This window comes from Camellia sinensis, chromosome 1, assembly GCF_055761805.1.
Source record: "Camellia sinensis isolate YWXY chromosome 1, ASM5576180v1, whole genome shotgun sequence".
Classification (NCBI taxonomy): Eukaryota; Viridiplantae; Streptophyta; class Magnoliopsida; order Ericales; family Theaceae; genus Camellia; species Camellia sinensis.
Window position 1 is genome coordinate 211,894,738 of NC_138961.1, and position 18,476 is coordinate 211,913,213.

Genomic DNA, 18,476 nt, shown 5'->3' on the forward strand with positions numbered 1-18,476 from the left:
ATGCTTTAGCAACTGTATCTTCTATGGTAGACATCCCATTTGGAGTCCAGATGCGTCCGATTATCATTGAGCAGAGATACACACCGGCCTATGAAACAATCGCCGCAATAGATGAAACGCAAGACAAAAACCCTTGGTACTACGATAGTTGGAACTTCTTAGAAAATGAGGTTTATGCACCAAGGGCAAATGCCAAGGACAAATGAGGAATACGGCGAATAGCTGTCCAATTTATCATTTGCGGTGGAAACTATACAAAAGGGGTCATTTGGGAATGCACAAGTTGTATGTCAAAGAAGGGGAATCAAAGCGTCTGATGGAGGCCATCCATGGAGGAGAGTGCAAAACGCACATGAACGGAGTGATGTTAGCCCGAAAGACTCTCAGGCAAGGTTACTACTGGTCCACTATGGAGGAGGATTATATTGGTTTTGTTCGGCGATGCCACAAATGCCAAATTCATTCCAATCGCATGAATATCCCGCCGTCAAAACTGTACAACATGACTTCGCCATGGCCTTCCTTGATCTGGGAAATTGACGTCATTGGTGCAGTCACACCAAAAGGGTCGAATGGGCATGAAGACATTTTGGTGGCAATTGATTACTTTACAAAGTGGGTGGAAGCTCAGTCCTATGGAGTGTTGAAAGCATCGCATGTGGCCAAGTTCATCAGAAACAATATCATTTGCCGATATGGAGTCCAAAACGAGATCATATCAGATAATGGTTTCCACTTCAAGAAAGAGGTGATAGACTTGTTGGAGAAATACAATGTGGTTTTCCATAAGTCATCTATATATAGGCCGCAAACCAATAGAGTTGTTAAGGCCGCCAACATGAACATCAAGAATATTTTGCAAAAGATGGTTGAGACCTACAAGGATTGACTAGATAAATTGCCATTCGCACTCTGGGGGTATAGAACTTCAATCCGGACGTCTACTGGGGCAACTCATTTTTCTCGTTTACGAGATAGAAGTTGTTCAGCCAATTGAAATAGAAATCCCGTCGATGCGAGTTATGGCTGAGTGTCAGATAGTAGAGGCGGACTGGCAACAGAGCAGATTCAAAAAGTTGATACTGTTTGATGAGAGAAGGCTGAAAGCATTGTATCATGTTCAAGGCTACCAACGCAGGATTACTAGGGCTTTTAACAAGAAAGTTAAGTCCCAGAATCTCAAAGAGGGAGATATAGTGTTGAAAGACAACCGAGCTCCCATTCATAACCCTAGGGGCAAGTTCAGACCCAATTGGACTGGTCCTTACATCATCAAAAGTATTTGATCAGGTGGAGCTGTTATTCTCATGGACTTAGATAGCCTGGAATTTTCACAACCGATTAACATGGACAAGTTGAAGAAATACTATCCCTGAGAGGCTCTTTAAGTCGAAAACCCGGAAAGGCGACCTAGGCAAAAGTTAGAGCATGAAAAATTAGAAATAAAGAAAAACTGAGCTCGCAAGGTTGGAGCGCAAAAGGAGAGAGTTAATACTCGAGTGAACCCGAACCGAACTACATAAGGCCTAATTCCTATCTTTGGGATACGTAGGCAACTTCATCCTGAAATTCGGCCGTAATCACCTCCAACTCAACTGTCTTGTCCATTTGTTTGATCAGGTTATCTTTGTCTGTTCGTTAATCGGAGAGTTCGGTTGTGATCGTTATTCTGAGAAAAAAGCTGGTTACAATGCTGAGCAGTGGTGTTCAATCAAGGGGCAATTTGTGATCTTTTGATTTGGGGTTATACATCTTGAGGATTGATTCCGTGTGTGTCAAGTGGTGATCCTTTTCGAAAATGGTTTTGAAAACTTTTAATAAAAGTTAATTTTGTTCAAATTTTACCTCTTACAACTTAGACAATTTTTGGACCAAGAAGAAAATTTTCAGTGCTCACAACTTTAATTTCATTGATTTTAACATAAAGTTCTCCAACTCTTTGATTCAAATCAAAGTTGCTTTTATTACATTGAAAAAACTTAAAATAAAGGTCAAACCAATAAACTAGGGGCATAGATGAGTCAGGTGCTCCTGCATCCTTCGCTCGTGCTTGTGGAAGCTTCTGAAGCCAAAGTGGGCTCGATTTGTGGGTCATCCTCGAGCCAAGCCAAGTATTCACCAGAAAGAGCGCAACTGAAACTAAGGGCAGGGGCTAGAAACTCTCTCATCCTCCAAGCAGTGAGGTACCTAGCCAAGTGTGAACCACGGATGGGGAATGAAACCAAGTAGTCTACCCCCTCCTCTATGCGGGTCTGGTCATGCCCGAACTGATGTCTGAACCTAAAAGGAAAATAGAACACATAATGCGTGAGGCCGATCAACTATATGCTAGGTTGTCGCGCTATGCTGTAACTCATCTCGGTCAGATTAAGCCAGGGGCAACGCCAAGCTATGTCAGCAGCAGACCTGTTGCACATCCAGTCGCACCACCATCCTTCATATATGAAATCACTAGTCGGTGGCGGAAGAAATAACCTCGAGTTGAGTACTCACGGCAAGAATCCACTACCTTCAACTTATTCATAAGCCACACCTAGGAAGGGATGAAAGAAAAGGGAGATTAAAGAATAGAGAATGTATGCTGAGAAAAAAAATGAGAAAAGGGCTTTGAGAGAAAAATAGAGCATGAGTGCCTAGTGATGTGAGAAACACATATGAGAAAGTGTAAGAAACAATACCTGAAGAAGTAATGGACTCCCCGCGAATTAGTAGTCTCCAGCTGATGAAAGGTATCTAAGCTCATCAAGGTCTCGGCCAGCGCCAAACCAATGCAACTCTTGCCTTATTTCAAACCTTGGGCCACTTCAATCAATCGAATGTTGGACCTGCCAAAGTTAGGGGCAAGAAGGAAATAAGCAAGCATACACAAGAAGAGGGCATGTTGCCAAAAACCTCGCTAGAGAAGGACGCCTCTTTCACCGATGTCAAAAAATTGATAAATCAAGCTGGGAATGTCTAGCTCTCCGTTGTAGGCCAGAGATCGAGCCTCGTGTAGAGTGAGCCCACACATCCATCCCAAAGCTTGGGCATAGCCAAAACGGGGCTGAGGCATGATTTCCTCATCGCGCCCGGGATTCCATTAATGTCTGAAATTCTTCAATTGTTGGGCATATTTTTTGTCCCCTGAAGCTAAAGACGTGTGTAATTGGGTCCTAGCATCGGGCCGTGACATGGAGGAATGGAAAACAAAGGGGAGTACGGCTCAACAGAAAAAGTACATTTATGCTGAAACCCCAGAAATTTACCCTTTCTGTGTCATCTAAAGCCGCAATCCAATCTGTGAGCTTTTCGGTAAAAAATGACTCCATTTGTGGAAGAAATAGCAGCTGAAATGAAGTTCTGCAGAAGAATTCATGAAGCTGAACATTTTGTAGAAGATAAGGCTGTGAGTGGAAGCCAACTGTCAGCATTTTGCACATTTGTGGCCGATAGGTGGTAGGCAGGCAACAGTAGTGACCGGCAGGCCACCCTTTATAGTCGGCAAACTCTATCTCTGGCCGGCAGCCTTCTTTTCAGGCTTGCTGTCCACATTTGTGCTGAGAGTGCTGGAAGCTTGTGTTTTGTCTTGATCTTTGAGTTCTTTAAGGTCTTGTTTTGAGTCTTTTCGGTTTTAGCAAGTTTTTTTATTTGTATCTAAGTTGTTTTTACTTTATTTATCAAGTTGTATTTTGTATTTCGGTTGTTGGTCAGCTCATTACCCGATTAAGAACATTGTTTAATCAAGCGTGTACTTGGCCAATTCGATTCCATGTCCATTTCATGCAAATATGGTGCTCATGATGCAAAAATAATAACACTTTTTATAAAAATTGCAAAGTTTTTATTCTGATCATGGTTTTACAAAAGAGGAGTACAAGTTTTCAAAGAAAATAAAACCTATTTAAGGCTATACATGTGCTAATGCTACTAAACAAAAAGAAACTAAACAAAAGTACAAAAATCAGTGCCAGTCGTCTCAGGCCTGAAAGGCCCTCTTTGTCTTGTTCCTCGGAGGGGAGGACTCTGGGGCACTATCTCTAGCAGCGCCGCTGTCTGAATCAATCTTTGAACCCGAGCTGGTATTGTCTCCACTCTCTGCCTCAGAGTTTGCAACGTCGTCTCCACTCTCGGATCCCGAGCCAGCACCATCTTCTTCACTCTCAGACGATTTAGAATGCCGACTCACTACCTCCTCGGAGTCACTGGTCTCAGCATCATCATCACTCAAGATCGGCTCTGGAGGACTGCTCTGGCCTCGGGTACCCCTATTTCTACCTCTCCTCCCTGCTACTAGAGGAGGTACTACCGGTGCTGGTGTCGTTGCTGTTGCCGCCGCCGGAACCTTCGGTACAGATGGGATCTGAAAAAGACAGTTGTCAACATATTTGCTATAGTGTGCGTATCAGATACATTCAGAATCAGTGTATGCAGAAATTAATTACGGTGTATGAGTACAGTGCGTGAGTGCAGTGTGCCAATGCAGTGTATCAGTGCAGTTTGGGAAAGATTTCAGTTGAAATGCTAGTATATCAGTGGAAAGATGATAGCATGAAGCACAAACTGAAGAAATTACCTAGATATCGTGGAGACTGAGCAGCATTTCCCTCCTTTACACCATGCCCATCAAGGAAGCTATCAGCTCGAGACAGCTCCCTGTGTACTCTATAAATGCCCGTAAATGCATTTGAATAATCAATGTTCGCAATAAACATATCTGAAATGAAATGTGAAGTGCCAAGCGTAAAGAATAGTCCATACTTATGACGAACCCCGAACTCTGACAAGCTCGTGCCTAGCCTCTACAAGCTCAATCGGGATTTGATAAGTGGCCCCAGTATGGCGCTAGCATGTGAGCGCAGTGGGAAGCTCTGGCCAACGGGTGCTCTACTCCGCAGGGGGAGCCCCTCCAGCATGAGCCCTGGTCGCCCTAGTCACCTCTCTCGTCGCAGGAGCCCTCGCCCCCTCACCTTCGTGAGCACTTGTCAAAGGTGGCATGAGGTGGGTCTGAATAAAGGTCGCATAGTCACCCTCTACTCTGAACTAATCAGCATCCCAGCCCACCATGAACTGAGTAACTATATCAACGGATAGACTATCTGTTGATCTCATAGAATCTGGCGCCGACATCGGAATGACCAGATCCGGCAAGCTCATGGTCTGGCAGACGAACAGCTCACTCGGGAACCAGGCCCAGCAGACTAGGCCCTCCAATAGGATCTAAAAGCGCGACGTGGCCCAGGCCCCGACGTACTGGTCCTATACCTTAGCCGGCATCATGGCCCAAGGCTGCCACATGATTTGCAAACAGAGTGAACAAATTGTTAGTTGCTGTCAGTTGCTAAAGTATGAATAGAAACAGTTTTAAAGCAAAAATGACTGTGTTTTGGGTTACCTTGTGGGCGGCCACAATGTCAAAGTAATAACAAAAGAAGGTGAAGGACTTGCGGCTCCGACGGTGACACCTGCCATTATATCACCTCGAGTAAGGGACCATTGGGGGGAGCTCCTCCATGGGCTGTGGGGCAAAAGCTGGAAAATATGCATAAATCCACAGTTGCAAGAAAAATGCAGTGATATGTGATCAACAGGGCATGAATAGATATAGAAAATGCAAAGCAGAAAGTATGCAGCCTGAACAAATATAGAAAATGCAAAGTAGAAAACACAATGTATGAACAGATGCAGAAAGTGTAAAGTAGAAAACACAGGTGTTGAATAGAAAATGTAAAGTAGAATATGTAAAGTGCAAAGAGAGAACTGAAATGCATACCTTCCAGGCTCGCCAGTAGCCTCCGATCAACTCTCCCCTCAGGCAGAAGGTAGAGCTCATATAGTTGTATAGGGCAGCAAGGCCAGCTTCGCCCCAATCATAGAAGCGTACCTGGGGAAGGGTCACCAGGGCACTCAACAAATATAAGTCCACGGTGTTCCACCTGTTTGAAAACAAGGTGGTACCAAGGACAAACATTAGGAAGCCCCGGGTGTACTGCTCAATCTCCTCCAAAGTCTCAGGCTCAATCCCTCTGAACTGCTCAGCAAACCAACTATATTTGACCATAGCTAGCCAGTACGAGGGTGGTTGTGCTCCTAACAGCTCGATCCAGGCCACCTCCCACTCCCCCATGTTGGTGTCAAAAGGGATCGGGTCTCCCCTTACTCCTAAACTTGTGATCATGATGAAGTCGTAAGGAGTCGTCGTCATCTCCCCGGTAGTAGAGAAGTGGAAGGAGTTGGTGGTGTCCCACTACCTCTCCCTAGTGCTCCCACAAGTTGACGACTCACAATGGCGCGCGTCAGGCCGAAGCACAAAAGGCCGAAGCCGGTCTCATCCACAATGTCACGGACTCTAGTAGGGAGCTCGTCATACCAATCTCTCGCTGTCGTAGCTTCGTACCCTCTATAGGCATGAGACTCTCCTTGTGGCAAAGAACAAATGAATCAGATGAAAGACAATGGTGAAAGTACAGTCAGATAAAAGGCAGTGTAAGAAATGCAGTAAAGTAAAGGCTGGAATACATGAGAATATACTTTATACCTCAGTGGCACTGGCTGAAAGGTGGAAGACCGACTCCCTTAACATGAGGTCCTCTGGTGCACCGTGAGCAAAGTCGCTGAAGCGCCTAATGCCTCAAGGTGGCAATATATGTGTCCGGGGATGATATCTCGCCAAATCAAAAGGTCATACCCTCAATGGTATCGGCTCTAGCTCAACCTCAGGCTCAAACTCCGCCTCGAGGTCTCGACAACGACCGGCTCCTCTACCTCGGCAATGGGTGGTAATACAAATGGAACCTCGAGAGGAGCTCCGTCGTGTGGAATATCATCTACCATCTAGAAAATGGGTGAAAAGTAGGTGAAAAGTGAAGAAAAATGGAGAAAATAAGGTAAACTTGAAAAAAGTCAACCCTAGGAGAGAGAAAATGGGAGAAAATGTTAAGGCCCGGAAAAGTTCACAAAACCCGATAGAAACTCGAGTAAAACAAGCCTAAAGTGGTGGAAACCCAAGAAAAGTGTCGAAACCAAAATCCAATCGGTTCAAAGTGAAGAGAATCAAGAGGGTTTAACGAATAAAGTGTGCATGGGGAGTTGAAAAATGTGAGTAAAGCTCGAATCTAGAGAGAAGGAGCACCTAGAGAGAAAGAGGGAAGATTTTCGGACCTAAGGTTGTAAGGAAATGAACCCTTGTGATGTATACTTAAAGACCCGTGGGTGAAATGTCTAAAAAGCCCTGAACTGCCATCGGTGGCCGGCAAGGTTCTTTGATGGCCAGTAGGTGGCCAGCAGCCTCCCCCTGTGGCCGGCAAGTGGCCGGTGGCCTTCCTCTGTGTCCTGATGTTGTTTTGTGTTTTTGTTTTCCAAGAAGTGTAAAGAAGGTTCATTGTTTGGTTCAGATTGTTTTTAAGGGAGCTCAAAACTGTGTTTTAGCGCACGACGTTCATCACTTGTAAACATGAATGAGGTGTATCCTTTTGAACATATTACAATTCCTCCGAGAGGTAACTCGGAGGTGTCACCGAGTATTGTTTTATTAGATTTACACTTTTGTTCTTTTTCGTTGCATAGAATGTGCATCACATATATGTATGTTGCATGCATGTCATTTCGCATCATTTATATTTCATGCATAGAATATGCGTTTGTTTATTGCATAGAATATGCTCTTGCTCTTATTTCATGTGTAGAATATGCGTTGTTACTGAATTGACTTGTTCACTTTGTGCATCTATCGCACTTGTTCACTTTGTGCATCTATCACACACGTTCACTTTGTGCATCTATCGCATGCCTCTCTGTTTCATTTCGGGACGCGTGAAACGCGAGCCCGAGCCATTTTTTCTTGTATCTCTGAACGTGTGAAATGCGGCCCTGGGCATGTTGTACCTCAGGACGCGTGAAGCGCGAGCCCGAGCAGTTTCTCTTGTATCTTAGGATGTGTGACGTGTGGCCCTAGGCGTGTTGTATCTCGGGATGCATGAAGCGAGAGACCGAGCGATTTTCTTGTATCTCAGGACACATGAAGCGTGGCCCTGGGAGTGTTTTATCTTGGGACACGTAAAACGCGAGCCTGAGCGATTTTCTTGTATCTCAGGATGCGTGAAGTGCGGTTCTTGGTGTGTTTCATCTCAGGACACGTGAAACGCGACCCTAAGTAGTTTCTCTTGTATCTCGGGATGCGTAAAGCGTGGCCCCGAGCGATTTTTCTTATCTCAAGACGCATGACATGGGATCTTGGGCGGTTTTCATCTCGGGACGTGTGAAGCACGACCCCGAGCGGTTTTCATTTCTCAGTTTCTCAGCACGCGCGAGGCACAACCTTGAGCAATGTTTTCTTTCCTCATCTCTTGTTTTGGCATGGTTAGAGTGTGTTTTTTTTATCTTTTTGCATGAAGTTTGTTTTGCTTTTAAGCTCGAAGCTGCTCATTCATATGTTATTATCTTGTTGCCTTGCTTATCGCATTTGTTATTACTTATTACATCATCTCGCATGATCATGGGTTTTCAAAATAGTCGGCTTCGCGTAGCGTGTGAGTCCAGCTTTCAAAGTTGCATTGTGCATATCATTTGTATCTTGCCCCAGAACTACGCCGGTTTGATTCCTTACGAAGGGATACGTAGGCATCCTGCAGGCGCAACCATTTATTTCTGTCTTGATTGTTTGTCCAAGTTTTACAGCCTTGCCAAAATGGGTCGTCTCTAGACTTTGACATTCACTCACGTCATTTCATGACTCCGAGTTCTGTCAAAGAGGGATAATTGTAAACTCCCCATTTTTGACGGCCCTTACGACTTGGACGTCATCGCTTGTACACCTAATGATGAGCCTATATGCTTGTCGAGTGGTTGAAGTTCTCAGGGAAATGCCACAGCTTTGAGCCTTTCAAACCCTACACCCCTATTGCCTTTGTTTTTGGACCAAACCCTGAGGTTTTCAAGCCTGTAACCCTTGGTGGCCTACCGGCCACCTTTTTGGCCTGTCGACCATCACTTTTGGTTGTCAATCACCAGTGATGGCCAAACGGCCACCAGTGTCTTTTGCAGATATTTTGTGACAGCTGTGCTAGCTGTTTGCACAGATGCTTGCATCTGCTCCCACATGTAGGGCTAAATGTTCTTGAGGGGAATTCATGTTTTCTATATATAGAGGGCCTCCCTCTCATGTTTTAAGGTTAGAAAAATTTTAGAGCAAAATTTTTTTTCTCTCTCTCTCTCTCTTCTAAATTTCTACACCTTTGCCTACACATCCTTAACCTTTGCCTATACACTCTTATCCAAACCTCTTCATTTTTGAGTTGAGGTATCTTAGAGCCTTGTTTGAGCTCTTGAGGGTGTGTTTGCCTTGGTTTATTACTTGAAATTGACTTTTCTCTTCAAAGGTATAAAGCTTTGCCTCTTTGCTAGCTTTATATTTTTTTTTTGCTATTGTCAAAATATTTTTTGGGCTATATAAACTTTGTATTTTTTGGCTGAAACTTGGGTTTTAAGGTCACCAAAGGTTGAGGGATGGTTTACCTTTCTTTTTAACTTGTTTTGAAGGCCTTTACCCTTGTGTTTCCCATCCTTTTACTATCTTTTTTTGAGCTTTTAAAGACTAATTTTTGGAGTTATTTCAGTGACCAAAATCATATTTTGAATTCCAAACTTGGAGGGGTTAGCCTCCCCTCATTGTGTCTTGCTTACTAGCCTAGCTTGTGCTATGTTTTAGCTTATTAATCTAGCTATTTTTAGCTCAATTCCAGCATGTTTTAGGACTTTTTTTAAGACTATTTTACCATTATTTTTGGATGATAGTTGCATTTGAGCTTTGTTTTGCATGTTTATAGTGTAATTGTCCTTATGAGTTTGGTGTTCTAGGCCTTAGACACCATCTTATTTGAGTTGATTACATTTATTTATGGCTTTCCATACTTGTGATCACTTTTAATCATTTCTGCAACCTCCCTCCTTTCTTGGCTTTTGTCTTGCTTTAAAAGTGGTTCAAACTACTTGTTTGTTTAAGCATGAGATTGAGATGTCATGCTTAATGGTTTAATCCCTTAGGGGGTTCATTACCAATGGTATGATGTCTTTTTCATGCCTAAAACAACTTGGTTTGGGCCTTCTTTCCATTAGAGGACTTAAACTCACCCTTTGGACTCAATGAATTAAAGAATGGTTGGTAATTAAAATGAAGCAATAAAATTGGAACTAAAATGGTGTAGGATAAGATTTTGGTTTTGTGTTCAATCGAACATTAACTGAACGCATGGAAGCTTGAGGCATTTCATACTCCTTAGTGATGAAATGATTCAAGTTTCCAAGGTCACCACTTTCCTTAATCAATTCATGAAAGGGAAGAGGTTTGAGTCTTATTTTGTTACATTTATTAAACTTGCACACTTTGGTTCATAAGCCATCATGCAATGAAATTGCTTAAGTTGATGGTTTGTGGACCAAGTTTACTACTCCTTTGATTTGTTCATGACAAGGAGGGGTGAATTGTGCAAAAAACCCTTGAGAATACCCTGTGCATGCTCTGTTTGTTCTCTGTTGCAGCAAGTTGAGCCCTGCAGCAGTGACCGGCCGGCCACTTTCCATAACCGGTATGCCATCTTTGATGGCCGACCGGCCATCATTGGTGGCCGGCAGGCCCTCACTCCTGGCTAGCCGGCCACCAATGCCAAATTCAGCAATGTGTTTTTTTAGCAGAGTATAGCCATTCTGGAAGTGGACTAAGGTGTAAGTGTTTTACTGTGCAACAGAGACCTTCTAAAAGCAAAACAGTGGCTTTTCGGGTGGAAACTGAGCACGTGCATGAGCATTCCTCAAATACCGAGCATGTTTAAGTTTAGATATTTGATGTAATTAATTAGTTATAGCTAGTTAATTTTGTAAAGTGTTGTATTTAATTAGTTAGTTAACTAGTTGTGTTTGATTTCATGTTGTAATTATTTTAGTTAACTAGAATAGTTAATTCATCTGTAATAATTAGTTAAGTAGTTTAGCTAATTTAATTTTTTTTGTAATAATTAGCTTAGCTTTAGCTAGTTAGTTCATTCGAACTCTCCTTCGTAGGAGCCCAATGTAATAAGGTGTATGTCTTCCAACCCTACGTCTTTCTCCTTTTTATTTACTAGCTTATGATGGTTAGTTTAGGGACAGCATGTTTTGTTTAGCGCACTCGATGTTTGCTTCCACTTGAATTGCATGCACCGAGGCTCGGTTCATCACTCTAACCTGCATTGTTAGTCAAATACTTCTTTGAATATGTGCTTAGACCGCATGCTATCAAATTATTTCATATTCTATGTTAAGTAGCCGAGCCTATTTAGATTACGTATCATATGTGTTGCATTGGTCATCTCGCATAGTTAGAATCATGCATTTTTCTAACTCATTTCTTTTTTTGGCTCGGAGTACTAGGTGAGCCTTTACTCGTTGCATGAGTGTGATTGTTGCCATGTTTAGCATGCTTGCCATGAGGCTAATTGCTTAAATGATAATTGCTTGAATGCCTGTGGATGAAGGTTAGTTGCTTGAATTGGAATAATTTGAGTAATGTTCATATGTGATCACTTTTTCAAGTGACACATATTTCGAAATAATTTCTCAAAACAAACATGAATCAAGTGTTTCAATTCTTGCAAGTTAGTCTATACTTGTGTGTGTGCGCATCACATACTTAATACTAACCTAATAAACTGGAACAAGAGCATATAATGTACATAAGATTCATATCATGATTAGTAGATGCCAATCTTCGATTGGCCGAGTAGGGGTCCTCAATTCATTCATGACCTTCCCCTCTCTTACCAAAATTCCCGAGCCGAGACAATCTTGGTGATGACGGATACATGGCCTTTGGCACGAGTCATTGGTTTCCTAAATTTCTCTAAAACAAAAATATTTAGGTGACGACTCTGTATCTAGTAAAGCAGTCCATTTTTGGCAATATGATTCAAAATTGAGTTTCCTAAAGATTTATTGGATTGGGACTCTTTGGTGATTATCTATTTCACATTGTACTTGTGGAATCAGATTCAGAACCGCGTAAGTCCGATACTGTAGGGCTTATTTTGACTCTCGAAAGGGGGAGTGAAAAAGTCGAGCAACAATATGCATTACACAAACATTTAAAAAGAACAAGGGACAATTAGATCAACCAATCATTAAATGATGAAAACGGTTAGTTGGTTGCAATCGATTAAGTGTGCTATGCTTGTATTTGTCTGTGTAGGTTGAACGCCACGGCCCGGCCACGTAATTGGTGACGCCAACTGTGAGTAACATTGTTGTAAAGATATGTTTAAATCTAAAATATCTCTTTTCTGCTTTATATTATTTTCTGTTCTGACGTGTTTCTTTTATGCTTAATGAATGATGAACCTATTTTCCTACACTGTATTTCGTGGTGTCCTTAGCACCTGCCCATATTATTACAAAGATCTCTATTAGTTTCAATTCCTGGAACTCCTATTTATTATGTTGATAGCCATCATATCTAAGTATCGGTCTTTATGACCGCATGTTCGGTCTTCTAGACCGCCTGTATCAGCTTGCTATGGGACTTACCACATATACTTTTATGTTTTTTGTATAAGATAAGAATCTGTTCAGTTTGTGATTTGCCTTACTTTATGATCATCGTTCAGAACCCCTTTACACAGTTGTTATTCACTGGGCTCTCGCTTACGTTTTGATATATATATATATATTATAGGTGATCTAGTTCAGGAGGGGACGTAGTGGCGACTATTTTGCCTCAGTTTTGTTATGCTACCTATTGTGCCTCATCGCGAAGTTCCCATCTGTCGAGGTTTTGGGGTAGTCAGTGATCACCCTTTTGGGCAGTCGCTCTTATGTTACGCACAGTTTCATTTTGTTTACATGTACTTCCCTCTTTTGGTTGTGTTTTGACAAGCTTGTGACGCCTTGATGTACATATGTATATATATATATATATATATAGTAATGCCTTTTGTCTCATGTAAGTTCATAACTCGTTGGGCATTTTACTTTCTTATATATTAGCTTCCGCTAGCCCCATTCGTTTGCTTTGTTCAGTTAGGCCTTTGGTAATCACAGATTACTGGCCAGTTACGGCACTAAACCTATAGAAGCGGGTTTGGGTCATGACAGAGTGGTATCAAAGCATGAGTTATACCGCATACACACGTCCAACTAAGATATAGGACGTCCTAGAAAAGAAATTAGGTCATTTTATTTGCATGTGTGAGTGTGTGTGGGTTCTTTATGTGCCTATGTGGTAACAATGCCAGTGTGAACTCTATGGGTATGTTTGGTTTGGTTTTGGGAGAGTAGTTTTTAAAAATTGTTTTGGGGAGAAAGTTTAGAAATTTTTTTGGTTTGTTTGGTTATGTATTTTGAAAGTAGTTTTGGAGTTTAGGAGTTTGGAATGATTTGATATTTTGTTATAATTGAGTAGATGTGTGTGAGAGAAAAAGTGATTGAGAATGAGAGAGGAGAGAGAAAAAGTGATTGATTGATAGGTAAGAGAGAAAAAGTAATGATTGATAGGTAAGAGAGAGAAAGTGATTTTGAAAATTGTTTTGGAAAATTTACAAACCAAACAAATTTTTTAGAAAAATTTTCCCAAAATCACTCTACAAATCCAAACCAAACATACCCTATGTGTCCTATGTTTGTTATCACTCTGTTTACATATAGACCAATGGAAGAGACAAGACCTACAGAGACATCTGAGTCTTCTGATGCAAGAATGGATCGGTTAGAGCAAATGGTAGAGTTATTGATAGAAGCGTTAAGACAACAACTGAGACAACCATTTCCACCTCCTCCTCTGCTACCAATTTTAGTGGAGCCACCCAACAATAGAGTTATTATTACCCTGACACAGAAGTTTAACAAACTGAAACCGCCTACTTTTCTGGGAGGTCTTGAACCACTAAAAGCTGAAGCCTGGATACTAGAGGTTGAAAAGTTATTCGAAGTATTCCCATGTACTGAAGAGCAAAAGGTGTTGTTGGCCACTTTCACATTGCAAAAGGAAGCGAGAAAGTGGTAGATTGTAACAACCCTCATACTGTTTACCGATTAATGATTGATTGATTACCGATAACCATCGATTACCATTAAACTGAATCGATTATGACTGATGATTAAACTGATTAAAAGTACTGAACTGACTGACCGAAACTGGAATTGAATTGACTGAGTATGTACGTTTGAATGGTATTCTATCTGTTGATTGTTTATTTGATCTGTTCGTATTTTAGTGTTTAAACTGCTAATTGAAGGCCTTATCGGCGGCCGAATCCGGAATTGATTAATGTTTTATGATCGTCATAATTAATGTGATTTTATAGTAAAGTTATCTGAAAAGGATTAGGTATGATTAAATTAGATTAAAACGAGTTAATTGCGAAGTTTGCCGTAATTACCAACTTGCCACTAAGTGGGCCACTATCTCACACACCTTTGAGCCTTGTATTCACTCATACACTTGAATCAAAACACATTTTGCTCAGCCCTTCTTCTTGCTCAACCGACCAAGATAGAGAGTGAGAGAGAATTGAGTTGATCTTGAGTTCTACTTTGTGAATTGCTTGGAGAGATTGAAGAATTGATGTATAGACTCCATAATTGAACCTCTAGACTTGCATTCAAGGGACCTAGGTATGAATTTCATCCTTTTGGTTTGTCTTTAAGTTGATTGTTGCATGGTCCATGTTTAATTGTAGAGATAAGCCTTGTTTTAGTTCATACATGTTGATATAGAGCATAATTCTTGCATGCATGTTTGAATTGATGAGTTTGAGTTGTTTCATGGAAAAAGGGTACATGCATGTTCATAATTATGTTAAGTCCTCGATTTCACCATGTTTTGAAAAGAATTGGCTCCTTAGAGCATCAATTTGGAGCTTCAAAATGATTTGAATTCATGCATGTTTGCGTGTTCATATTGTTCATGAAATTAGTTTGAAATTGAGTTTGAATTAAACACCCTTGGGCTTTGATTTCTTAAAATTGAGCCTTGAAACATGTTATTCTATGTGTTTATAAATGTTTTCCAGAAAATAGGCCCAAGAGGATCGGTTTTGATGCTTTTGAACTTGGTTTTTGGCTTGGAGGTGCAATCTGGAATTTCTAGATTTTGCATTTCCGCTCGAGCGGGGGAATCGCCGCTCGAGCGTGGAATCCGAGCATCCAGTATCTCTGCACTGTTTTACAGTCCGCTCGAGCGGAGGATTGGGCGCTCGAGCGGAGTCATGTCTCAAGCTCGAGCGGGCGTCGAGCGGAGATTTCACCCATCCAGTACTTTTACAGTACGCTCGAGCGGAAAAGTTTACGCTCGAGCGTGTACCTTTGTTTCATGACCGCTCGAGCGGGGAAACCTGCGCTCGAGCGGGACTCTGTTTTTCTGAAAATCTTGAAACAGTCTTCTGATCACATCTTTGCATCCTCATTTCATTCTAGGCATTCTTAGGCCTAGTTTAAGACATCTTGTTGAGGATAGTTGTAGAACACACCGAGGCATTAGGGGTTAAATTATGTTATCTCCCAACTGTGTAGCTTAGTGTGTGTTCAATCTGTTAACTGTGTAGGGTCGGCGACTGGGGAGGCGCGCTCTAGCATACTGTAGCCCAAACTCTGTGAGTAACAACTGTGTAAAGATATGTTCAAAATGATTATCTTCTGAACAATTGAACCGTACTGCTTTCCGAACTGTTACTGTTAATTGAATGAATGTATGTCCTCTATTCTGAACTGTATTGTGGCATCCTTAGCAACTACTGCTATGACTGTTACTGTTACAGAGATCTCTGTCGGTTCCCTCGTGAAACCACTATTGTTTACTGATTGATGGCCATCATTACTGTTCGGTCTTTAAGACCTACTGTTTACTGCTATGCTAATGGATGTACCACATATGATTGAATAACTGTTCTGACTGAAAGACTGAAGTATTGTTTAATGAACTGATTTCGTTACTGTAAGGACATTTCATTCATAACCCCTTTACGCATTATGTTATTCACTGGGCTTTAGCTCACTGTTTATATATATATGTAGGTGCTCAGCCACCAGATCGGAGCTAGGAGTGTGGGTTAGACTCCAGTTTTGTCAAGCCAGCCTATGTGCCTCACTGCGAGGTTCCGAGCCTATCGTGTTAAGGCTTAGGGGTGTTTTACAATTCCCCCTTCTGTACTGTCTTACTGTTTTGTTTAGACTGAATGTTTACTGTACTGTTATCAAGGGATTAGGTCCCTGTACTGTGTGACTGTAAATTTTGTATAGACTGTACTGTTTGTATATGTGAATGCATGAAAAATCTTTTTGGCATACAGACTGACACAGCTCAATGGACATTATTCATTTACTGTATTGGCTTCCGCTAGGCCCTGTACTCTGTTTTACTGTACTACTGTTCTGTAGGCCTTCGGTAATCTCGGATTACTGGCCGGTTACGGTGCTAAACCTATAGGGCCGGGTTTGGGTCGTGACATAGATGCTTGTTTATGATCAGCAGGTTACCATGGCTTGGGCACAGTTTAAAGAGGCCTTTTATGAAAAATATTTTTCATAGTGTGTAAAGGATCGGAAAGTAACCGAATTTGAACAGCTGAAGCAGGGCACTATGTCGACGGCGGAGTATGAAGCCAAATTTACTGAGCTTACGCGGAATGCGCCACATATGGTAGATACCGATTACAAGAAAGCTAAAAAGTTTGAAGGCGGATTAGATGTTGAGGTTCTTGATCGAATTAACGTACTCAAGTTAGAAAAATATATTGATGTCTTAGATAGAGCCATCATGGCAGAAGCGAATGTTGCTACACTAAGACAAGCAAAGGCACCGATGATTGAATAGAAGGGATGATTGAATGGAAGGGTAAGAGACCAGGATCCAATTTCAAGAAGGGCCGGAACAACTTCAACACTCTACTGAACAAGAGACAGAATACAGGATCATCTACTAGCTCAAGTCAAGGGAATGATACACCTATCTGCCTAGAGTGTGGGAAAAGACATAAAGGGGTTTATCGCAGAATTTCTGGCGCATGTTTTCGGTGCGGAAAAACAGGTCATATGACCAAGGATTGCCCTTTACTGTCCCAAAACACAAGCCAACCCAGGGCTAGCTCAATTGTATCAGTGTCAACACCAAGGGTAAATTCGAAAGCAACTACGGGGAAGGAAACTCTAAAGCAAGAACAGGTTTTTGCATTAGTGTCGGGTGATGTGCAGACGACAGAGACGGTTGTGTCAGGTATTCTTCCTATTTGTTCTCAGAATGCATGTGTGTTGTTCTCAGAATGCATGTGTATTGACTCGGGATCCACACACTCCTTTGTGTCCTGTGCTTTTACTTCAAAATTGACTCAAAAATTAGAACCAATGCCTCATTTGTTAGCTGTATCTTCTCCAACTGGGGAGCCTATGACTTGCGTGTATGTGTATCCTACATGTAATGTTAATGTTAGGGATATGACTTTATATGTTGATCTATTGCCTTTAAATATCATGCATTTTGACGTAATTTTGGGAATGGACTGGTTATCGAAGTATTGTGCTACTATTGACTGTGTGACTAAATAAATTGTGTTTCACTTACCTGAATTACCGGAATTTACATTTCATGGCATTGGTGTTGTACCTCCCCCATATTTAATCTCTTCCATGAAAGCGAACAAGTTGATTACTAAAGGCTGTAAAGAATTTCTATGTTCTGTGCTAACAGTGCCAACAATTGCTAAACCTACTATAGATTACATTCCGGTAGTTAAAGATTTTCCAGATGTTTTTCCTGATGATTTGCCTAGGAATTTAATTGATAAAGAAATTGAGTTCAGTATTGAAATAGTACCGGGTACACAGCCAATCTCCAAAACCCCATACCGGATGTCGATTGCTGAACTAAAAGAGCTGAAAATTCAGTTGCAAGAATCACTAGAAAATAAATTTATTAGGCCTAGTATGTCTCTATGGGGCGCTCCAGTGTTATTTGTTAAAAAAAATGATGGAACCCTGAGGCTTTGCATTGATTATCGGGAGTTAAACAATGTGACAATAAAGAATAAGTACCTATTGCCACGCATTGATGATCTATTTGACCAACTGCAAGGGGCACATGTATTTTCTAAAATTGACTTATGATCTAGGTATCACCGGCTACAAGTTAAAGCTGAAAATGTGGAGAAAACTGCTTTTCGAACAAGATACGGTCATTATGAATTCTTTGTTATGTCTTTTGGGGTTACTAATGCACCGGCTGCTTTTATGGATTTAATGAATAGAGTCTTCAAGTCATTCCTTGATGAGTTCATTGTTGTTTTTATCGATGACATTCTAATTTATTCCAAAAGCAAAAAGGAACATGAACATCACTTGAGACTTGCTCTTCAAACATTAAGGGAGAAGAAATTATATGCGAAATTGTCGAAATGTGAATTTTGGCTGGATAGTGTGATGTTTCTGGGACACATGATAACGCAAGATGGCATTTCTGTTGATCCACAAAAGATAGAGGCAGTCGT